General features: G+C 37.9%; 1 long non-coding RNA gene across 13 annotated transcripts in view; it reads right to left on the bottom strand.

Annotated features, from left to right (window-relative positions):
- The window catches only part of LOC132681168 (uncharacterized), a 159,793-nt gene that overhangs the window by 41,927 nt on the left and 92,458 nt on the right, over positions 1–25,408 (bottom strand). For 9 of the 13 annotated variants that reach the window (XR_013556060.2, XR_009610900.3, XR_009610906.3 and 6 more), the window contains one exon: positions 18,585–18,720. The exons of the other annotated variants lie outside the window; for them this stretch is intronic. This is a non-coding gene — a long non-coding RNA (uncharacterized LOC132681168). The remainder of the gene's footprint in view (positions 1–18,584; positions 18,721–25,408) is intronic. 13 annotated transcript variants of the gene reach the window in all.

The following is a 25,408-nucleotide window of genomic DNA, read 5'->3' as shown; positions in this document are numbered from 1 at the left end:
ACCATCAAAACCCTAGAGGAGAAAGCAGGAAAAGACCTCTCTGACCTCAGCCGTAGCAATCTCTTACTCAACACATCCCCAAAGGCAAGGGAATTAAAAGCAAAAATGAATTACTGGGACCTTATGAAGATAAAAAGCTTCTGCACAGCAAAGGAAACAACCAACAAAACTAAAAGGCAACCAACAGAATGGGAAAAGATATTTGCAAATGACATATCGGACAAAGGGCTAGTATCCAAAATCTATAAAGAGTTCACCAAACTCCACACCCGAAAAACAAATAACCCAGTGAAGAAATGGGCAGAAAACATAAATAGACACTTCTCTAAAGAAGACATCCGGATGGCCAACAGGCACATGAAAAGATGCTCAACATTGCTCCTCATCAGGGAAATACAAATCAAAACCACACTCAGATATCACCTCACGCCAGTCAGAGTGGCCAAAATGAAGAAATCAGGAGACTATAGATGCTGGAGAGGATGTGGAGAAACGGGAACCCTCTTGCACTGTTGGTGGGAATGCAAATTGGTGCAGCCACTCTGGAAAACAGTGTGGAGGTTCCTCAGAAAATTAAAAATAGACCTACCCTATGACCCAGCAATAGCACTGCTAGGAATTTACCCAAGGGATACAGGAGTACTGATGCATAGGGGCACTTGGACCCCAATGTTTATAGCAGCACTCTCAACAATAGCCAAATTATGGAAAGAGCCTAAATGTCCATCAACTGATGAATGGATAAAGAAATTGTGGTTTATATACACAATGGAGTACTACATGGCAATGAGAAAGAACGAAATATGGCCCTTTGTAGCAACGTGGATGGAACTGGAGAGTGTGATGCTAAGTGAAATAAGCCATACAGAGAAAGACAGATATCATATGTTTTCACTCTTATGTGGATCCTGAGAAACTTAACAGAAACCCATGGGGGAGGGGAAGGAAAAAAAAAAAAAGAGGTTAGAGTGGGAGAGAACCAAAGCATGAGAGACTCTTAAAAACCGAGAACAGGGGCTCCTGGGTGGCTCAGTCGGTTGAGCGACCGACTTCAGCTCAGGTCATGATCTCGCGGTCCATGAGTTCGAGCCCCGCGTCGGGCTCTGTGCTGATAGCTCAGAGCCTGGAGCCTGTTTCGGATTCTGTGTCTCCCTCTCTCTGACCCTCCCCCGTTCATGCTCTGTCTCTCTCTGTCTCAAAAATAAATAAACATTAAAAAAATTAAAAAAAAAAAACTGAGAACTAAGGGTTGATGGGGGGTGGGAGGGAGGGGAGGGTGGGTGATGGGTATTGAGGAGGGCACCTTTTGGGATGAGCACTGGGTGTTGTATGGAAACCAATTTGACAATAAATTTCATATATTGAAAAAAATAAAATCTAAAAAAATAAATAAGTAAATAAAAAATAAAAAAAATAAAAAGTATGTTATATTTGCATTCATAAAAAAATAAAAATAAAAATATATACTCAAAAAAAAAACTAAAGACTGTAACAAGAGATGAAGGGCATTATATCATAATTAAGGGGTCTGTCCATCAAGAAGAGCTAACAATTATAAATGTTTACGCCTCTAATTTGAAAGAATATATGTGTGTGTGCACACACACGCATATATATATTTATACATCTTAATTACAAACGTAAGCAATATTATTGATAATAACACTGTAATTGTAGGTGACTTTAATACTCCACTTACAACAACGAACATATCATCTAGACAGAAAATCAATAAAGAAACAATGGCCTTGAATGATACACTGGACCAGATGGACTTGACAGATATATTCAGGACTTTTCATTCCAAAGCAGCAGAATACACATTCTTCTTGAGTGCACATGGAACATTCCCCCGAAAAGATCACATACTGGGTCACAAAAAAGTTCTCAATAAATATAAAGGGATTGAGATTATACCATGTATATTTCAGATCACAATGCTATGAAACTTGAAATCACCACAAAAAAAAAATTGGAAAGCCTCCAAATACATGAATGTTAAAGAACATCCTACTAAAGAATGAATGGGTCAACCACGTAATTAAAGAAGAAATTTAAAAATATACGGAAGCAAATGAAAATGAAAACAGGAAAGTCCAAACCTTTAGGATGCAGCAAAGGCAGTCCTAAAAGGAAAATACATTGCAATCCAGGCCTATCTCAAGAAGTAAGAAAAATCCCAAATACAAAACCTAACCTCACACCTACCTAAAGGAACTAGAAGCAGAGCAGCAAAGAAACCCCAATGCTAGCAGAAGTAGAGAAATAATAAACATTAGAGCAGAAAAAAACAATATAGAATCCAAAATAAAAAATAAACAGTATAACAGATCAATGAATCTAACAGCTGGTTTTTTGAAAGAATAAATGAAACTGATAAAACCTTAGCCAGATTTCTCAAAAAGAGAGAAAAATCACAAATTAAAGGGGACAGATCACAACAAACACCACAGAAATACAAATAATTATTAGAGAATTGTATGAAAAATTGCATGCCAACAAACTGGACACTCTGGAAGAAATGGACAACTTCTAGACACCCAAATACTACCAAAACTCAAACAGGAAGAAAAAGAAAATTTGAACAGACCCATAACCAGCAAAGAAATTGAATCAGTTATCAAAAATCTCCTAACAAATAAGTGTCCTGGGCCAGATGGCTTCCAGGGAATTCTACCAGACACTTAAAGAAGAATTAATACCTACTCTTCCCAAATTGTTCCAAAAAATAGAAATGGAAGGAAAACTTCTGGACTTACTCTACAAAGCCAGCATTACCTTGATCCCAAACCAGACAGAGACCCCACTAAAAAGGGGAATTACAGGCCAATATCCCTGATAAACATGGATGCAAAAGTTCTCAACAAGATACTAGCAAATCGAATTCAATAGTATATTAAAAGAATTATTCACCATGATCAAATGGGATTCATTCCTGGGCTGAAGGTCTGGTTCAGTATTCACAAATCACTCAATGTGATACATCACATTAATAGAAGAATGAGAACATATGATCTTGTCAATAGATGCAGAAAAAGCAGTTGACAAAATACAGCATCCTTCTTAATAAAAACCCTCCAGAAAGTTGGGATAGGAGGAACATACTTTAACATCATAAAAGCCATATATGAAAGGCCCACAGCTAATATCATCCTCAATGGGAAAAAACTGAGAGCTTTCCCCATGAGATCAGAAACACAACAGGGATGTCCACTCTCACCACTATTGTTTAACATACTGTTGGAATTCCTAGCATCAGCAATCAGACAACAAAATGAAATAAAAGGCATCCAAATTGGCAAAGAAGTAAAACTTTCACTTTTCACAGATGGCATGATACTTTACATGGAGACCACAAAAGACTCCACCAAAAAAGTGCTAGAACTGATACATGAATTCAGCAAAGTCGCAGGATAAAAAATCAATGTACAGAAATTAGTTGCATTTGTATACATCAATAATTAAGCAACAGAAAGAGAAATCAAGGAATTTGTCCCACTTACAACTGCACCAAAGAGGTAAAAGATATGTAGGCTGAAAACCATAGAAAACTTATGAAAGAAACTGAAGAAGACACAAAGAAATGGAAAAACATTCCATGCTCATGGATTGGAAGAACAAATGTTAACATGTCGGTATTACCCAAAGAAATCTACACATTCAGTGCAATCCAAATCAAAATTGCACTGGCATTCTTCTCAGAGCTAGAACAAACAATCCCAAAATTTGTATGGAACTACAAAAGACCCCAAATAGCCAAGTAATGTTGAAAAAGAAAACCAAAGCTCTAGGCATCACAATCCCAGACATTAAAAAGCTGTAATCACACAATAGTATCGTAGTGGCACAAAAACAGACACATAGACCAATGGAATAGAGAATCCAGAATTGGAGCCACAAATGTATGGCCAACTAATGTTTGACAAAGCAAGAAAGAATATTCAACTGAAAAAAGACAGTCTTTTTAGCAAATGGTGCTGGGAGAACTGGACAGCAACATGCAGAAGAAAAACTGGACCACTTTCTTAGACCCTACGCAAAAAATAAACTCAAAATGGATGAAAGACCTAAATGTGAGACAGGAAACCATTAAAACCCTAGAAAACAGGCAACAACCTCTTTGACCTCAGCCACAGCAACTTCTTACTCAACACATCTCTGAAGGCAAGGGAAATAGAAGCAAAAATGAAGTCATCAAGATAAAAAGCTTCTGCACTGCAAAGGAAAAATCGACAAAATTAAAAGGCAACTAACAGAGGGCACGTGGGTGGCTCAGTTGGCTAAGCATCCAAGTTTGGCTCAGATCATGATCTCCCAGTTCATGAGTTCCAGCTCCCACACCGAGCTCTGTGCTGACAGCTCAGAGCCTGGGCCTGCTTCAGATTCTGTGTCTCCTTCTCTCTCTGCCCCTCCCCTGCTTTCTCTCTCTCTCTCTCTCTCTCTCTCTCTCTCTCTCTCTCTCTCTCTTTCTCTTTCTCAAAAATAAATAAACATTAAAAAAAAATTAAGGCAACTCATGGAATGGGAGAAGATATCTGCAAATGACATACCAGATAAAGGATTAGTATTCAAAATCTATAATGAACTTACCAAACTCAACACCTGAAAAACAAATAATCCAGTGAAGTAATGGGCAGGAGACTTGAATATACACTTTTCCAAAGAAGACATCCACATGGCTAACAGACACATGAAATGATGCTCAACATCACTCAGCATCAGGGAAATACAAATCAAAACCACACTGAGATACCACCTCACACCAGAGTGGCTACAATGAACGACTTAGGAAACTACAGATGTTGGCGAGGATGTGGAGAAACGGCAACCCTCTTGCACTGTTGGTGGAAATGCTAACTGGTACAGCCACTCTGGAAAACAGTATGGAGCTTCCTCAAAGATTAAAAATAGAATTACCCTATGACCCAGCAATAGCACTACTAGAATTTATCCAAAGGATACAGGAGTGCTGATGCATAGGGGCACTTGTACCCCAATGTTTATAGCAGTGCTATCAACAAGAGCAAATTGTGGAAAGAGCCCAAATGTCCATCAACTGATGGATAAAGAAGATGTGGTATATATATATACAACGGAATACTACTCGGCAATAAGAAAGAATGAAATCATGTCATTTGCAACAATACGGATGGAACTGGAGGGTATTATGCTAAGTGAAATAAGTCAGCCAGAGAAAGACAAATATCATGTGTTTTCATTCATGTGTGGAATCTGAGAAACTTAACAGAAGACAATGGGGGAAGGGGAAAAATATAGTTACAAACAGAGAGGGAGGCAAACCATAAGAGACTCTTAAATACAGAGAACAAACTGAGGGTTGATGGTGAGGGCGGAGGGTAAAATGGGTGATGGGCATTGAGGAAGTCACTTGTTGGGATGAACACTGGGTGTTGTATGTAAAAAATGAATCATGGGAATCTATTCCCAAAGCCAAGAGTACACTGTATACACCGTATGTTAGCTAACTTGACAATAAATTACATTAAAAAAAATCCTAGTAAACCTTTTTATAATAATTGGCATGCTTATTCTAAAATTCATATGACATTTATATTTCATATATATGGTTGACTCAGTAGCGCATGCCACTCTTGATCTTGGGGTTGGGCATTCAAGCCTCAGGTTGAGGACAGACATTACTAAATAATATTTTAATTAAATTTGTATGAAAATTTATATAGTATAACTAAAGGAATTTTGACAAAGGAAAAACAAACCTACAAAGTTAGAGGTCTTACACTATTTTATTTCAACACTTACATTAAAGGTATGAGAACCAAGATGGTCTAACTAATACCAACTAAAAGAAAGACATAAATGTCAATGATACAGAATATAAATCAGAATATATCTATGATGGGGCGCCTGAGTGGCTCAGTCAGTTGAGCATCTGACTTCAGCTCAGGTCCTGATCTCGCAGTTCATGAGTTCAAGCCCCACATTGTGGTGACAGTGTGAAGCCTGGAGCCTGCTTCGGATTCTGTGTGTCCTTCTCTCTCTGCCCGTCCCCTGCTCATGCTCTGTCTCTCTCTCAAAAATAAATAAACATTAAAAAAAATTTTAATAAAAAAAAGCATATATCTATGATAAACTAATTATCAATGCATCAAATTAATGCAATAAGTAAAGAGTGGTCTCTAACAAAGAGAGCCACATAGTCACACGTAAAAAAAATGCAACTCTACCCTTACCTCACACTATCTACAAAATTAACCCCAAATGGACTGTAGACATAAAAGTTAGAGCAAAAACTATAAAATTTCTTGAAGAAAACATATCTTGTGACCCTCAGTTAAGGGCCCCTCAGTCCTTTATGATAGGACATAAAAGACATGAACCGTAAAAAAAGAAAATCAGCAAATTGGCTTTTATCAGAAGTAAAACTTTTGCTTTTCAAAAGACCATTCAGAAAATGAGAGAAAATACTTAAAAGATTAATGTGATAAAGGATTTTAATCCATAATACTTAAGAGTTCTTTTTACTCAAGAATCACAACTCAATATTTTTTAAAATAGAAGATTTAAACAGACACTTATCAAAAATATGTACGCAAATAGAAAATAAGCATATGAAAAGATGCTCAACATCATTAATTACCAGGAAAATGCAAATAAAACCATGATGAGATGTATGTAACTAGATACAACATATCTGCTGGAGTTACTAAAATTAAAACATTGATAACACCAAATGAGAACAAGACTGTGGAGAAGGTGAACCTTCATACATCACTAGTGGGAATGTAAAATGATACAATCACTTTGGAAACTGGTTTGAATTATATCTCTACAAGTGGTGAACTTTATATAACTTATACCTGAATAAAGCTGAATTTTAAAAATCAACTTGAAAAAAACTTTTTTTTAAGTTTATTTATTTATTTCCAGAGAACAGGGGAAGGGGCAGAGAGAAAGGGAGAGAGAGAGAATTCCAAGCAGGCTCTGCGCTGTCAGGGCTCAATCTCATGAACTGCAAGATCCTGATAGGAGATGAAATCAATAGTCCCACGCTTAACCAACTGAGCCACTCAGGTGCCCCAAAACATTTTTAAATAAGTAAAGTAAGGGGCACCTGAGTGGCTCAGTCAGTTAAGCATCAACTCTTTTTTTTTTTTTTAATTTTTTTTTTAACGTTTATTTATTTTTGAGACAGAGACAGAGCATGAACGGGGGAGGGTCAGAGAGAGCGGGAGACACAGAATCGGAAGCAGGCTCCAGGCTCCGAGCCATCAGCCCAGAGCCCGACGCGGGGCTCGAACTCACAGACCGCGAGATCGTGACCTGAGCCGAAGTCCACCGCTTAACCGACTGAGCCACCCAGGCGCCCCAACTCTTTTTTTTTTTTAATGTTAATTTATTTTTGAGAGAGAGAGTGAGAGAACCCAGACAGGAGAGGGGCAGAAAGAGGGAGACAGAGATCTGAAGCAGGCTCCACCATTGACAGCAGAGAGCCCGCTGTGGGGCTTGAACTCACGAACTGAGAGATCATGACCTGAGCTGAACTCTTATGGTTAACTGACTCAGTCACCCAGGCACCCCTAAGCACTGATTCTTGATTTTGGGTCAGGTCACGATCTCATGGCTCGTGAGTTCGAGCCCGGCATTGTCTATGCTGACAGTGTGGAGCCTAGTTGGGGTTTTCTCTCTCCCTCTCTCTGTCCCTCCCCTGCTCACATGTGCGCGCCCTCTCTCTCTCTCTCTCAAAATAACTATTTTTTAAAATAAGTAAAATAAAATTCTTATAATATCCTTTATTTAGTAGTTTACCCTTTATGTTAGTAGTTTAACATTTTTTATATACTAGCCAATTTTTTCCCTTATTCTTAGATTCTTCCTCCATTCAAGTAGTAGATAGGCTCACCTTGCCTAAGGGAAAGCAATGACAACAGAAAGCAGAAATAAGGAGTCTTTTTCCAAACATTTGGATTTCAAAATCCTGGGCCTTGAGAATAATGGGAAGGATTCAAAACATATGCTAACCAAGTCAGGCAGGTGAGTAACACAAAACAAACAAGGAAGTGGGACTGGAATGAGCAAACCCCGTAAAGAGCCACTATTCAGCTCCAACCGATTTTTATCATATAGAAATGTGGGTCCAATGTTGCCAAATCATTCTCCCCCCCCCCCACCCCACCCCATCAAAAAAAATCTGGAAATTCAGATTTTTATGTGAATTTTCCCATTTTTAAAATATTACCCAAGTAAAATGAACTTCTGTGGGTCAAATTCAGCCCACGTATGTGCAACATCTAGGACAGAAAACAGATCTAGAACACCTTAAAAACAAAATGAGCAAAGACAAAAGATTTCCTCACCCTCTAGACTTGATGAAAATCCTTGAATGGGGAAAAGAAGAGTAAAATGAATAATGGATTTAGACATTGTTCTTACAAGAGAACAGAGGCAATCTGCATCCCACTTCCGAGGTACAGATTCAGGGAGGCAGGAAGATCCCACAGAACTGGTTGGATAATTGTAAGGGGCAAATGAGATATTATCCTCAGAATTTCCCAGGCCCCACTCAGGCCCAGCAAAGCTGAGACAAGGGGCAGTCTCACAGAATTCTCCATATCTTATTAAAGTCTGGAGACCACAGAAAGATTACAGTGTTGTCATTAGCATGGAAATTGTAAGAACAGTTGTTTTACTAGCTAATACCTTGTGGATGTGAATGAGGAATGAGCAGCAACCTATGATGGCCAAGTAACTTCAAAAACAAAAGGAAGGACTAACATTTCTACAAATGCCACTATTGTGGAAAGATGAAGATGTGTAGTAGGACCCACCACCCCCATCCAAGAATTAGCAGAGGTAAGAGAAAAAGAAAAAGACACTCCTCATCAAGATTAAAACTTCAGTCACCTGGACAAAATGGAAGCTCAAAATAGAAACTGAGTTTCAAACAAAGAACAAAAAGTGTATCCCTTGAACATGTGACATTGTAGACTGAGATATACTTCCACAGTCGGCTGTAAGCAGGGAGGTTATGACGGGAAGGGGGACGCATTTTATGTTCTTTCTTTACATGAATTATACCAAATAAATATTAGATTTGGTAACATGCCCTATAGATAGGCTACCAGAGTATAAGGCTTCAAATCACTACTAAAGAGACTACAGAACCAAGCTCTTCGGATGACTTCTGTAACAATTTCACTAGATACACTGAATTATCAAACACATTCATTAAGTTTCTCAAACTCATTTGAAAGTAATAAACTACCTTAGGGCAAGCCCAAACAATTGGTAACACTAAACAAAATGAGTAAAATCACTCATTCTGCAACTATTTAAATAAATACAATAACAGTACCGCCAGAATCCACTTTCTACATTGGGAAAAGTGTTAATCTGAGGTATTTACAAGGTGGAAGCAGAGAGGCAGTCACAGCATGTGTATATGGGTATGTGCATTTTAAAAATTGTATTTCTTTTTTTTTTAGATTCAATTTAGTCACCATATACTGTAGTATTGGTTTCAAGTATAGAAGTTACTGATTCATCACTTACGTATAACACACATTGCTACACATTGCTCATCCCAACAAGCCCATCCCCCCACCCACCTCCCTTCCATCAACCCTCAGTTTGTTGTCGATAGTTAAGAGTCTCATAGTTTGCCTCTCTGTTTTTATCTTATTTTAGTTTTCCTTCCCTTCCCCTATGTTCATCTGATTTTTTTCTTAAATTTCACATGAGTGAAATCATATATTTGTCTTTCTCTGATTGACTTATTTTGCTTAGCATAATACACTCTAGTTGCAAAAGGCAAGATTTCATTCTTTTTGATTGCTGAGTAATCTTCCATTACACATTTTCTTTATCCATTCATCAGTTGATGGACATTTGGGCTCTTTCCATAATTTGGCTATTATTCATAGTAAAAAACAAATATTTCTAATTTTTCCAAAATGACCACATACATAGTCCTTTAATTTCCAGAAAATTATAAAGTATGTGTTTTAAAGTAAAAGACTTTTAATTACCTCTTTAATATAGTCTTAGAAATTTAACAGCACATTGTCTGATTAAAACTATAATACCCAGATCTACATTGTTGCAATTAATCCCAGCAATTCAGGCAAGGACCTTACTTTAGTATGAATATTCAGATACTCAACTGAATAATTACAGCAGTTGTGGCACAATAGGACCTCTGAGCTTTCGTATTCTGATCCCTAAAATGGGGACAAATTGCTGCACAGCCTAACATGTGCAAAAGCAACCAGCACAGTGTCTGATATTTAATAAGCCCGCAAAAATATTTGCTGGATTGGCTACCACTGACTTCACTTCTACTGGCCTCTAGAAGAATTTATCACTGAAACCTTCCCAGGAGAACAGTCACCTATCTCATTACGGTACTGTAGTCCTCTTCTGAAGGTAAAACAGACCTTCAGTAATGTGACTCAGCGTAAGCTGTCCTGAACAACCATTTCCCATTTCTACTACAGTATTTATATTAATAAATGCAACTGGGTAAGTGCGTAAGAATTCTGATACCTTGCAGCTCTGCTCTCATCTGAGAGGATACCCCTAGCATGGAGTGAATCCACCTCATCATTCTTAAAATAAAATCCAAGAACTTTACTGTGGTCTATCAGGCTTATGACCAGCCTCTGCCTAACTCTTAACCTCATTTCCTACCATTCTCCCCATCCATCCACTGCACTTCTTGCTGACCCTTGAAGACATCAAATGTAAGCCTATGCACTTGTCTCACCAAGCACATACTGCCCTGAAACTCATATGGCTTGTTCCCTCGCATCATTCAGATTTCTGCTTAAATATCACCTCCACAGACAAAACTTCCTTAACTACCCTTTCTAAAGTAGCATACTCCGTGATTCTCTACCCCCTTCATTTGCATTTTTTTCTCCCCAAAGCAATTCAAATATATACTTATTCATGTGTTGTAACATAAGCTCAATGGGAATTGAGACTTCAACTCATTAAGTTCTTTATATCCAGAGCCTAGAACACTACCTGGCATACATAAAGTGACACTGCATTATTATTCACAGTGAATCTGTTCATTAACTAAGTGGAAATATTTGAATATTCAAGAAAGCTTCCTAGCAGCACCTGACTGGCTCAATTGGTTAATCCTCCAACTTCAGCTTAGGTCATGACCTGACAGTTCATGGGTTCAAGCCCCACATCAGGCTCTGTGCTGACAACTCAAAGCCTAGAGCCTGCTTCGGATTCTGTGTCTCCCTCTGTCTCTGCCCCTCCTCTGTTTGTACTCTTTCTCTCCCTCAAAAATAAATTAACATAAAAAAATTTAAAAAGAAAGAAAGAAAGAAGGCTTCCTAATAAATGACAACGGAATGAGGAAAACAAAGTCCAGTGACAGTTATGGTGGCCATGTGAACTTAGGATACCTGTGGATGCAAAGGTAAAAAGTCAGGAGGAACTGGATTAGCACCAGAATTAGAGTGATTTTAATAGCTGGAGGGTGATCATCAGGGTAGATGCAAGAGGAAGAAAGCCAGGACACGGTTGGTTGAGGCCTAAGCCAAAAGGAGAAAAATCACTCTCTTTTGTTTTAATCCCACCCATTCTCCCTCATCTTCCTTCCTCTAATATTTCCTCTCTCAGTGTCTACCTACTTTTGCCATCTCTTCACCATCTCTTTACCTCCTCCACGTTTGCTTCCTGTCATCAACTGTTTTTCATTTGTAGATTATACCCAAGAGGTTTTTTTTTCCTGTGAATCAGTAGCCTCAGCAGAAGAAAAGCTTTCTAATGTAAAGAATATATTTGATATTCCTTTAAATGCCAAGGAATACACCAATATCATTATTAGCAGTATCAAGTACTCATCATGAAGGCAACAGAATGAAACAAAGAATCATGAAGCCATTCCTTTTCACAAACTCCTACATCAAGAACTGAATGCTTGGGAGGTTCCGGAAGATGGCGGCGTAGGAGGACGCGGGGCTCACAGCGCGTCCTGCCGATCACTTAGATTCCACCTACACCTGCCTAAAGAACCCAGAAAACCGCCAGAGGATTAGCAGAAGGGAGTCTCCGGAGTCAAGCGCAGACTAGAGGCCCACGGAAGAGGGTAGGAAGGGCGGCGAGGCGGTGCGCGCTCCACGGACTGGCGGGAGGGAGCCGGGGCAGAGGGGCGGCTCGCCGGCCAAGCAGAGCCCCCGAGTCTGGCTGGCAAAAGCGGAGGGGCCGGACGGACTGTGTTCCGACAGCAAACGCGACTTAGCGTCTGGGAGGTCATAAGTTAACAGCTCTGCTCGGAAAGCGGGAAGGCTGGAAGACAAAGGGAGGGAGAGCTGCTGAGCCCCCGGACGGCAGAGCTCAGCTTGGCGGGGAACAAAGGCGCCAGCGCCATCTCCCTCTCCCATCCCCCAGCCAAAATCCCAAAGGGAACCAGTTCCTGCCAGGGAACTTGCTCGCGCAGCGCAAACACCCAACTCTGTGCTTCTGCGGAGCCAAACCTCCGGCAGCGGATCTGACTCCCTCCCGCTGCCACAGGGCTCCTCCTGAAGTGGATCACCTAAGGAGAAGCGAGCTAAGCCTGCCCCTCCAGCCCCCGTGCACCTTGCCTACCCACCCCAGCTAATACGCCAGATCCCCAGCAACACAAGCCTGGCAGTGTGCAAGTAGCCCAGACGGGACACGCCACCCCACAGTGAATCCCGCCCCTAGGAGAGGGGAAGAGAAGGCACACACCAGTCTGACTGTGGCCCCAGCAGTGGGCTGGGGGCAGACATCGGGTCGGACTGCGGCCCCGCCCACTAACTCCAGTTATACACCACAGCACAGGGGAAGTGCCCTGCAGGTCCTCACCACGCCAGGGACTCTCCAAAATGACCAAACGGAAGAATTCCCCTCAGAAGAATCTCCAGGAAATAACAACAGCTAATGAACTGATCAAAAAGGATTTAAATAATATAACAGAAAGTGAATTTAGAATAATAGTCATAAAATTAATCGCTGGGCTTGAAAACAGTATACAGGACAGCAGAGAATCTCTTGCCACAAAGATCGAGGGACTAAGGAACAGTCACGAGGAGTTGAAAAACGCTTTAAACGAATTGCAAAACAAAATGGAATCCACGATGGCTCGGCTTGAAGAGGCAGAGGAGAGAATAGGTGAACTAGAAGATAAAGTTATGGAGAAAGAGGAAGCTGAAAGAAAGAGAGATAAAAAAATCCAGGAGTATGAGGGGAAAATTAGAGAACTAAGTGATACACTAAAAAAAAATAATATACGCATAATTGGTATCCCAGAGGAGGAAGAGAGAGGGAAGGGTGCTGAAGGGGTACTTGAACAAATTATAGCTGAGAACTTCCCTGAACTGGGGAAGGAAAAAGGCATTGAAATCCAAGAGGCACAGAGAACTCCCTTCAGACGTAACTTGAATCGATCTTCTGCACGACATATCATAGTGAAACTGGCAATATACAAGGATAAAGAGAAAATTCTGAAAGCAGCAAGGGATAAACGTGCCCTCACATATAAAGGGAGACCTATAAGACTCGTGACTGATCTCTCCTTTGAAACTTGGCAGGCCAGAAAGGCTTGGCACGATATCTACAGTGTGCTAAACAGAAAAAATATGCAGCCGAGAATCCTTTATCCAGCAAGTCTGTCATTTAGAATAGAAGGAGAGATAAAGGTCTTCCCAAACAAACAAAAACTGAAGGAATTTGTCACCACGAAACCAGCCCTACAAGAGATCCTAAGGGGGATCCTGTGAGACAAAGTACCAGAGACATCACTACAAGCATAAAACATACAGACATCACAATGACTCTAAACCCATATCTTTCTATAATAACACTGAATGTAAATGGATTAAATGCGCCAACTAAAAGACATAGGGTATCAGAATGGATAAAAAAACAAGACCCATCTATTTGCTGTCTACAAGAGACTCATTTTAGATCTGAGGACACCTTTAGATTGAGAGTGAGGGGATGGAGAACTATTTATCATGCTCCTGGAAGCCAAAAGAAAGCTGGAGTAGCCATACTTATATCAGACAAACTAGACTTTAAATTAAAGGCTGTAACAAGAGATGAAGAAGGGCATTATATAATAATCACAGGGTCTATCCACCAGGAAGAGCTAACTATTATAAATGTCTATGCGCCAAATACCCGAGCCCCCAGATATATAAAACAATTACTCATAAACATAAGCAACCTTATTGATAAGAATGTGGTCATTGCAGGGGACTTTAACACCCCACTTACAGAAATGGATAGATCATCTAGACACACAGTCAATAAAGAAACAAGGGCCCTGAATGATACATTGGATCAGATGGACTTGACAGATATATTTAGAACTCTGCATCCCAAAGCAACAGAATATACTTTCTTCTCGAGTGCACATGGAACATTCTCCAAGATAGATCATATACTGGGTCACAAAACAGCCCTTCATAAGTTTACAAGAATTGAAATTATACCATGCATACTTTCAGACCACAATGCTATGAAGCTTGAAATCAACCACAGGAAAAAGTCTGGAAAACCTCCAAAAGCATGGAGGTTAAAGAACACCCTACTAACGAATGAGTGGGTCAACCAGGCAATTAGAGAAGAAATTAAAATATACATGGAAACAAACGAAAATGAAAATACAACAATCCAAACGCTTTGGGATGCAGCGAAGGCAGTCCTGAGAGGAAAATACATTGCAATCCAGGCCTATCTCAAGAAACAAGAAAAATCCCAAATACAAAACCTAACAGCACACCTAAAGGAAATAGAAACAGAACAGCAAAGGCAGCCTAAACCCAGCAGAAGAAGAGAAATCATAAAGATCAGAGCAGAAATAAACAATATAGAATCTAAAAAAACTGTAGAGCAGATCAACGAAACCAAGAGTTGGTTTTTTGAAAAAATAAACAAAATTGACAAACCTCTAGCCAGGCTTCTCAAAAAGAAAAGGGAGATGACCCAAATAGATAAAATCATGAATGAAAATGGAATGATTACAACCAATCCCTCAGAGATACAAACAATTATCAGGGAATACTATGAAAAATTATATGCCAGCAAATTGGACAACCTGGAAGAAATGGACAAATTTCTAAACACCCACACTCTTCCAAAACTCAATCAGGAGGAAATAGAAAGCTTGAACAGACCCATAACCAGCGAAGAAATTGAATCGGTTATCAAAAATCTCCCAACAAATAAGAGTCCAGGACCAGATGGCTTCCCAGGGGAGTTCTACCAGACATTTAAAGCAGAGATAATACCTATCCTTCTCAAGCTATTCCAAGAAATAGAAAGGGAAGGAAAACTTCCAGACTCATTCTATGAAGCCAGTATTACTTTGATTCCTAAACCAGACAGAGACCCAGTAAAAAAAGAGAACTACAGCCCAATATCCCTGATGAATATGGATGCAAAAATTCTTAATAAGATACTAGCAAATCGAATTCAACAGCATATAAAAAGAATTATTCACCATGATCAAGTGGGATTCATTCCTGGGATGCAGGGCTGGTTCAACATTCGCAAATCGATCAACGTGATACATCACATTAACAAAAAAAAAGAGAAGAACCATATGATACTGTCAATCGATGCAGAAAAGGCCTTTGACAAAATCCAGCACCCTTTCTTAATAAAAACCCTTGAGAAAGTCGGGATAGAAGGAACATACTTAAAGATCATAAAAGCCATTTATGAAAAGCCCACAGCTAACATCATCCTCAACGGGGAAAAACTGAGAGCTTTTTCCCTGAGATCAGGAACACGACAGGGATGCCCACTCTCACCGCTGTTGTTTAACATAGTGCTGAAAGTTCTAGCATCAGCAATCAGACAACAAAAGGAAATCAAAGGCATCAAAATTGGCAAAGATGAAGTCAAGCTTTCGCTTTTTGCAGATGACATGATATTATACATGGAAAATCCGATAGACTCCACCAAAAGTCTGCTAGAACTGATACATGAATTCAGCAAAGTTGCAGGATACAAAATCAATGTGCAGAAATCAGTTGCATTCTTATACACTAACAATGAAGCAACAGAAAGACAAATGAAGAAACTGATCCCATTCACAATTGCACCAAGAAGCATAAAATACCTAGGAATAAATCTAACCAAAGATGTAAAAGATCTGTATGCTGAAAACTATAGAAAGCTTATGCAGGTAATTGAAGAAGATATAAAGAAATGGAAAGACATTCCCTGCTCATGGATTGGAAGAATAAATATTGTCAAAATGTCAATACTACCCAAAGCTATCTACACATTCAATGCAATCCCAATCAAAATTGCACCAGCATTCTTCTCGAAACTAGAACAAGCAATCCTAAAATTCATATGGAACCACAAAAGGCCCCGAATAGCCAAAGTAATTTTGAAGAAGAAGACCAAAGCAGGAGGCATCACAATCCCAGACTTTAGCCTCTACTACAAAGCTGTCATCATCAAGTCAGCATGGTATTGGCATAAAAACAGACACATAGACCAATGGAATAGAATAGAAACCCCAGAACTAGACCCACAAACGTATGGCCAACTCATCTTTGACAAAGCAGGAAAGAACATCCAATGGAAAAAAGACAGTCTCTTCAACAAATGGTGCTGGGAGAACTGGACAGCAACATGCAGAAGGTTGAAACTAGACCACTTTCTCACACCATTCACAAAAATAAACTCAAAATGCATAAAGGACCTGAATGTGAGACAGGAAACCATCAAAACCTTAGAGGAGAAAGCAGGAAAAGACCTCTCTGACCTCAGCCGTAGCAATCTCTTACTCGGCACATCCCCAAAGGCAAGGGAATTAAAAGCAAAAGTGAATTACTGGGACCTTATGAAGATAAAAAGCTTCTGCACAGCAAAGGAAACAACCAACAAAACTAAAAGGCAACCAACGGAATGGGAAAAGATATTTGCAAATGACACATCGGACAAAGGGCTAGTATCCAAAATCTATAAAGAGCTCATCAAACTCCACACCCGAAAAACAAATAACCCAGGGAAGAAATGGGCAGAAAACATGAATAGACACTTCTCTAAAGAAGACATCCGGATGGCCAACAGGCACATGAAAAGATGTTCAACGTCGCTCCTTATCAGGGAAATACAAATCAAAACCACACTCAGATATCACCTCATGCCAGTCAGAGTGGCCAAAATGAAGAAATCAGGAGACTATAGATGCTGGAGAGGATGTGGAGAAACAGGAACCCTCTTGCACTGTTGGTGGGAATGCAAATTGGTGCAGCCGCTCTGGAAAGCAGTGTGGAGGTTCCTCAGAAAATTAAAAATAGACCTACCCTATGACCCAGCAATAGCACTGCTAGGAATTTACCCAAGGGATACAGGAGTACTGATGCATAGGGGCACCTGTACCCCAATGTTTATAGCGGTACTCTCAACAATAGCCAAATTATGGAAAGAGCCTAAATGTCCATCAACTGATGAATGGATAAAGAAATTGTGGTTTATATACACAATGGAATACTACGTGGCAATGAGAAAAAATGAAATATGGCCTTTTGTAGCAACATGGATGGAACTGGAGAGTGTGATGCTAAGTGAAATAAGCCATACAGAGAAAGACAGATACCATATGGTTTCACTCTTATGTGGATCCTGAGAAACATAACAGAAACCCATGGGGGAGGGGAAGGAAAAAAAAAAAAAAAGAGGTTAGAGTGGGAGAGAGCCAAAGCATAAGAGACTGTTAAAAACTGAGAACAAACTGAGGGTTGATGGGGGGTGGGAGGGAGGGCAGGGTGGGTGATGGGTATTGAGGAGGGCACCTTTTGGGATGAGCACTGGGTGTTGTATGGAAACCAATTTGACAGTAAATTTCATATATTAAAAAATAAAAAAAAAATAAAATTAAAAAAAAAAAAAAGAACTGAATGCTTTATGACGTCATCTGTTTAGTATCTTTCTCCTCCTTCTCCAGAGTATATCTTTAAAATACAATCAACATGCATTTTAATCTTTATTGAATTATAAGTGACATATAAAAATGGCACATATTTAATGTATACATTGTGATAAGTTTGGACTTATGCATACACCCCTGATACTATCACCACTATCAACATACTATAAACATATCTATTATCTCCAAAACTTCCCTAGTTTTCTCTTGTGTCTTTTTTTTTTTTTTTGTTATGTCCTAAGAACACTTAACAAGAGATCTATCCTCTTAACATATTTTAAAGTAGAAGTGTCATATTGTTAACTATAGCCACCAGGTTATACAAAAACAATCAACATCTTTGACTTTTATCCTCACATTCCATTAAAAAACTCATGGAATATCCACCAAAATGTATTTGCTAAAATCTTAAGCCTGACATTACCTTTTTTTATGAAGTTGATCCTGATGCCTATTAAAGTTTAAAAAAGAAAAAGAAAACTGACAAATAGTACCATCAGGCTTATAAATGATTCTGTATTCCCACCCCTCACCAAAAGACACTGGTATTCAACTGGACTCTTTGAAGAATAATCTCTAACACATTAGCAGGAGCCAACATAAAAGTATCCATTATTTATGCCAAATGTTTCCCAAAGTATCATATCCCGGAAAGTCAACTTACTCTTTTGGAAATCCTCCCAAAAGAGGCTACAGGTAGAAGATGATCTCTGTAATTCAAAATGAGTCTTGAAAAAGTAAACTTTAAATTAAAATTTCAGGAGAAATTCAGAGTGAAGTTCATGTTTTGCCCATTAATCCTAGAGAGCAAAGAAAATCCAAATAAGGAGAAATGGACTTTTTTTTTAAAATATCAGGTATATTTACAAATGACAAGGCATTAAAATTTATAAACAACATAATGCCCTACTTACAGCTAATGAATATACTCAGCGACCAAAAAGATACCAAGTCTGAAACGATTTATTCCATTATTTTGGTAACTATGCTTAAATTAACTCCAATTACAACCATAAGTTCAAGACTTAAGAGAAAAGAAGTTAATTCTACAAATTAAAAATCAAAAGACAAGAACATTATTCTCTACACCTTTCTCTGTTTCTTTTCAATTCCCCACACCCACACTCCCTGTCTCTGTCATTGTACATTCAGGTGTAGAATACTATCAAATCTGATAGGGTTTGTATAAACTATGTGTAGCTACCAGTGTGACTTTATTATCTGCTTTCCTTAGTTTCAAGACCAAGGATGCTAATACCAGTGCAAGAGGATGGATCATTTGTGTATATGTGTCTCCCCACCCCTTACCAAAGCTGTGCCTTCACTGACATATATTCAGTAGAAAAAAAAAAATGACAAGTGCGGAATATAAGAAATGTTTGTATTTGTCTGTATTAATACCACAACATATTTACCAAGCATGAAAGGAGAGGTCCAAATTTAGCTTATTTAGCAGCCTAATCTAGCTTAAAACAAAATACATGTCCTTAAAGCGTTCTTATTCTCAAATAACTCATAACTTATATAAAAGGTAAGTATTTATAGGAAAAAAGTCTAGAATAATAGTAGCAGCAAAGTATTCTTTTTCTCATTTTCACTAAGTTGGAGTTAACTTAATGAAATGTGACAGTGCTATCAATGTAGTATAATAAACATGAAAAGGTGCCCATGTACAAAGAAAATGTAAAAATTCCTACTGACAACAGCAAAAACAAGAATAATGTCTCTTTTCCTTTCACATGCCCTTTTTGTTAGCTTGAGCTTGTGACTTTGTTATCTATATGTGATAGTAAGAATAATATTGCTTGCAGTGTGCCTAGATAGAGGCTTCAAACATAACTAAATAAAATTATATTTCTCTGTGTCCCATAAAAGATCCATCACACAGGACCCAGTTCTCAATCCCCTATGTTAGAAGCTGCAGTAAACACAGCTAAGCAAGAAAAAAAATATCTAAATAACTCTCAGAAGTAGCATATACAGACATTACATCTTTGTTGAAATCTCAAATCTTACATTATCTAAAGATTTAAATCACCTTTAAAAGAGAATTTATTAAAATTCTAAACTCATATTGTGTGTCTTTTCTGTAAGTGTCAATATATTCTAGTAACATGTTTGTATCTGATGTTACCCATATAAATAAAAGCATACAGTCATTTTAGGGATTAATAGAAAAAAGACATCTGCATGGAACATTTCCCTCATTAGATATAATCATGTTAGCATATTTTTCCTATTTCCGATTTTTCTACAAAATAAAATGAGCTGATTTTTACCCTTAAGTTTCTCCCTATATATTGCCAATAATGCAAATACTTTAATTGCACATTAGAAGAATCTCATTTTCCTCTAAAAATTGCTATATTAGCCCCAAAGAGACCTCATAACACATATAAAAATCAAGATGTGACTAAGTCAAATTGGCATACCAGCTACCACTTACACCAAATGTTACTTTAAACATTACTTTTAAATTAAAAGCTATCTTTAGAAAATCCCAGGAAAGATCACATGGGTCATTATAATGTTATTCAAACTCTTCCTAAATTAGTGCCAAACTGAATCAATTAGGAAAGAATCAATTAGCCAAAAACTATATATTAATCAACTGACTTAACAACTAGCCAAACTGTATATTCAAAAAGCAATTCATTCTTTTGTCAGAAGGTCATATTTGGGGCTAGTGGGAGTATTAATTGACACTTTTCTGGAAAGCAACTTGGGTTAATATATATCAAATGTTAATGTTAATTCTCTTTGATCAGTAATTCTATTCCTAAGAATTATCCTAAGGAAATAATAAGAAGTGCATATAAAGTTTATATATATAAAGATGTTCATTCTAACTTAGTGGAGCAGGAAAAAAATGCAAACTTCAAAAAGAACTTGGTTTAAAAAATGAATACTGTGTAGCCATTTAAATCACAATTATGAATAAAATGTAATGGCCTAATAAATTTTTCAGCATATACATATAAAACACACCAAAATATTTACAATGGTTTCCTTTAGTTGGTACAATTACAGGTTATTTTTATACATCTTTTTCACATATTTAGGAGCTAATATTGCTATTCAAGAATATTTGGGAGTGCCTGACTGGCTCATTTGGTAGAGATGCGACTCTTAACTTGGGGTCATGAGCTAAAGTCCCACACTGAGCAGACAGCTTACAAAAAAAAATTGAATATTCTACATTGAACTATTATAAACGAACGGTTTTTGATAAAAGCCATTTCACTTAGTGATAGTCATAAAATATATTTCACACAAACAGTGAAGAAAGGACTGCTGGTCATAAGTAGGTGATTGTCATCAGCTGGATTCTCCTGAAGCAACAAAGATAGTAGTAACTTCCCCTGTTAATATCTATTAACTATCAAATTAGTAGAGCATTCATGTTAACAATCTGTATTTCCATATAGGAGTAAATCTATTTAACAATAAATTTCTCAGTAGAGGCAGTTAGTACAACAAAACTGAAAAGGGGTTGGGAACAAGTATTTACTGAGTATGTAAAAGACACAAGATGCTAAACCCTTTACATATTCCATTTAATCCATACAACACTACCAAGTAGTGTTATTATTCCCATTTTTCAGGGGAGGGAAATGAACCTCAGAAGTTAGCAATTTATCTAAGTTTATAAAGCTAGTAAATAGCGATACTGTAATTTGAACCCAGCTTTTCCATATGCCAGAACACCTAATGATACCAGTGAATGAAATTAAACTATTAACTGTAACGATGGAATTATTCATCTTGCACTAGATAATAGTATTGAAAATATTTCAACTATAGGGGTGCCTGAATGGCTCAGTCGGTTAAGTGTCTGACTCCAGATTTCAGCTCACGTCATGATTTCAGGGTCGTGGGATTGAGCCCCGTGGTGACAGTGCAGAGCCTGCTTGGTATTCTCTCTCTCCCTCTCCCTCTATCCCTCCCCCACTCTTACTCACTTGCTTTCTCTCAAAATAAATATATAAAATTAAAAAACTATTTCAACTATAAAGTATTAAATAATTTTGAAAAGGCAACTAATAATTTACTGAACATTATTAGTTTTTAACAAGATTCTACATAGTCAAGGAAAAGGCAAATAAACATTTTAACTAATGTTCAACAAGATAGTAGCTAACATTAACTGTTTCTGAATAAGAGGTGGTTAATACATACTTGGTTTTTTGGTTTTTTTTTTTTAATTTTTTAAAAGTTCAGAGGCGCCTGGGTGGCTCAGTCGGTTAAGCGTCCGACTTCAGCTCAGGTCACGATCTCGCGGTCCGCGAGTTCGAGCCCCGCATTGGGCTCTGGGCTGATGGCTCAGAGCCTGGAGCCTGCTTCCGATTCTGTGTCTCCCTCTCTCTCTGCCCCTCCCCCGTTCATGCTGTGTCTCTCTCTGTCTCAAAAATAAATAAACGTTAAAAAAAAAATTAAAAAAAAAAAAAGTTTGTTTACTTATTTTGAGAGAGAGATAGCATGAGCAAGGGAGGGGCAGAGAGGGAGGGAGAGAGAGTCCCAAGCAGCCTCTGTGCTTCCAGTGCAGGCTCCAACTCAAACCATGAGATCAAGATCTGAGCCAAAGCCAAAGATCAAGAGTCGGACGCTTAACCGACTGAGCTAACCAGGCGTCCCTAATAAATACTTGTGGAACTGAACCAAACTAACCTGAGACTGGCTGCCTACATATATATACATACACACACACACACACACACACACACACACACACACACACAACTCCCTGTCACTTTCCAAAAGATAACATGAACACACTCTCAAGATATAAAAAATTAAATCTACTAAATTATGTAGTTAATATGTTAGACAACTGTTTATCAATAGACAGAAAAAAAGTGTATGTCAGAGGTTGCAGAGGTGGGGCTAGTTACACACATATGGAGTATAGAAATCCCACATTCACGGTGGTGCATTTAGTCCCTATTAAAATCAATATGATGTTGATTAAGGATCAAAAAGTAGATGAAATAATTAAGAAAATTTCCAATTAACTCTTAAAATCCAACAATTCAAATTTTTCATCTGAAAGTTACATCCCTTTACATAAAACATTCCAGTGATTTCAATAATTTTCCTCTTTGGATAAAGCTATTTGAAATCACAGCTCCTAATAATTTAAATAATCTGTTAAAATGCAGCTAACCAAGTCAGAGTTAAATGGGTATGGTTTTGGGCACCTGAGCGGCTCAGTCATTAAGCATTTAACTTCAGTTCAGGTCATGATCTCACAGTTGGTGAGTTCAAGTCCCATATCGGGGAAGCACAAATTCCAGTTGGGGTGAGCTTGAACCCCCATCAGGTGAGCATTAGCCCCATTTCAGCTGAGCTCGAGCTCCACTCCAGGTGAGCACAAACCCTGTTTCAAGGAAAAACACGAGCCCCAAGTGAGCCTCACTTCTCTCTCTCTCTGCCCCTCATGGGGTTCTCTCTCTCTCTCTCTATCTCTCTCCCCACCCCGCTCACGTGCATCCTCTCTCTCTCCCTCTCTCTAAAAATAAGTAAATAAATAAATAAAATGGCTATGGTTTTGATTCAAAAACATATGCTCTGAGTAATTTTTGCCTATTCTTATCAATATGTATATAACCTATACCATCTATACCATTAAGATGATTAAACCAAGTTAAGGCTCATGTGTCCTGTAAATTTCCAAAGGCCAAAATTTTTGTTGCTGACAAATACACCAATGGTCAACTTTACAAAAGGTAAAATAGACAAGGCAATTTTTAATTAATTTATTTGTTTATTTTTGAGAAAGAGAGAGAGAGACAGAGAGAGACAAAGAGAGGGCAGGGGAGAGGAGGGGCAGACAGACAGGGAGACACAATCTGAAGCAGGCTTCAGGTGCTGAGTTGTCAGCACAGAGCCTCAAGCGGGGCTCGAACTCATGAACCATTAGATCATGACATGAGCCAAAGTCAGCTGCTTAACCAACTAAGCCACCCAGGTGCCCCTGAAACAGACAAGGCAATTTAAACTGCTATAGACAACCAAGGATAAAAATGGGACTAAAAGCACATTAAGTATGCAAGTTTTATACATACATAACAAGTTTTATACATACATAACAGTGCTACAGTATACCCAAAGATTAAACATGTGCACGTACATGCACACACACAGACACCCAAATGACCCCTCTGAAGTTACAAAGGAATTAATACTATCTAGTGGAATAACAGATTCTGCACGTGTTGATATTACTCAAAAGTTTGTTTGAATTTAAACCCTGGCATAGCACAGATAAGTAACTCAAAGATAATCAAGAAATTAATTAGCACCCCACCCAAGATCCTTTACACAGTTTAGAGTTTAAGACTAATTCGTAAAACTGTATTAGTATGCCTTATGCCTTCTTCATAAATTATTATAAATTATATAATTTAAGTGAATAAACAGAACAAAAAGATGGATCAAAGTTATAGCATTAATTAATATCACCTAAGATTATTAACCAAAATGGAATTATAATTAGGATGGAAATGATTAATAAAATCTGTTGAATTAAACTTATAAAATTAGTCTCATCTACTGTTTCAATACTTGTATTTTTCAATTTTTATGTAAAATTGTCAATCTTGTCACATATAAAATTTATCCAAGATTTGTAAATATAGGTCAATTTTTAACCAGTTCAGAAAGTAAGAAAAATCTTTTAAAATAATAATCACACAGTAATTTCTGAAAATGTGTTAATAATTTGCCACAGTTACTCAGATGTTAAGGTTGCTCATCTTGCTCATTGTTATTTTCCCAGACCAAGCACAGTGTCTGCAACACTACAAGTAGTCAATTATATCAAACTGAGGTTCCATCTTTCAGCAGCCTGTACCAAATTATTTTTCATAACGTTTTCCCACCCTGAACATTTAGTGCATGTCTGCTTATGTATATTTTCTGGGAAGAGGATTAATATCTTTTATTCCAGACTCAAGTGACTATATGGCACCAAAAATAATTAAAAGCTACAGATTGAAACAAATATGGGCATGCTAACTGTAAGTTGTGTCTCTCAAACACACAGTAGAGAGCTGAGGTCCCTCTAAGAACAGTTCAGAAAAAGAGGTCAACTCTAGAAGGAAAAGGGTTTTTCTGGTTGTTTTTTCATATTTTTGTATACTCTGTTTTGCCTGTTAATCAAAATTAGAAGATTACAACAATTATTCATTTAATTCGACTGTCACAAATTCAGCTACTGAGACATCTACACTACATCATACTTTAGTAAGGAACAGTACAGTTATCATTAAATGTACCTACCACAAATGGACAAATATGAGGATACATACTAGATAATTCTCTTTGGAATTCAGACTGGCTTATTAAATATTCTTTTTTATTGATTTCTGTAATCCTTGCTTACTTTAACTCAGTAAAATAGCGGCTAAATCTTACATGATAAAGTAAGCTAGACTTCCAATTAATTTTCTTTTACATGCCACTTTAAATCTTCTTTTAATACTGAGT

This window comes from Panthera onca, chromosome A1, assembly GCF_046562875.1.
Source record: "Panthera onca isolate mPanOnc1 chromosome A1, mPanOnc1 haplotype 2, whole genome shotgun sequence".
NCBI lineage: Eukaryota > Metazoa > Chordata > Mammalia > Carnivora > Felidae > Panthera > Panthera onca.
This window is presented reverse-complemented; position numbering and strand designations above follow the sequence as displayed.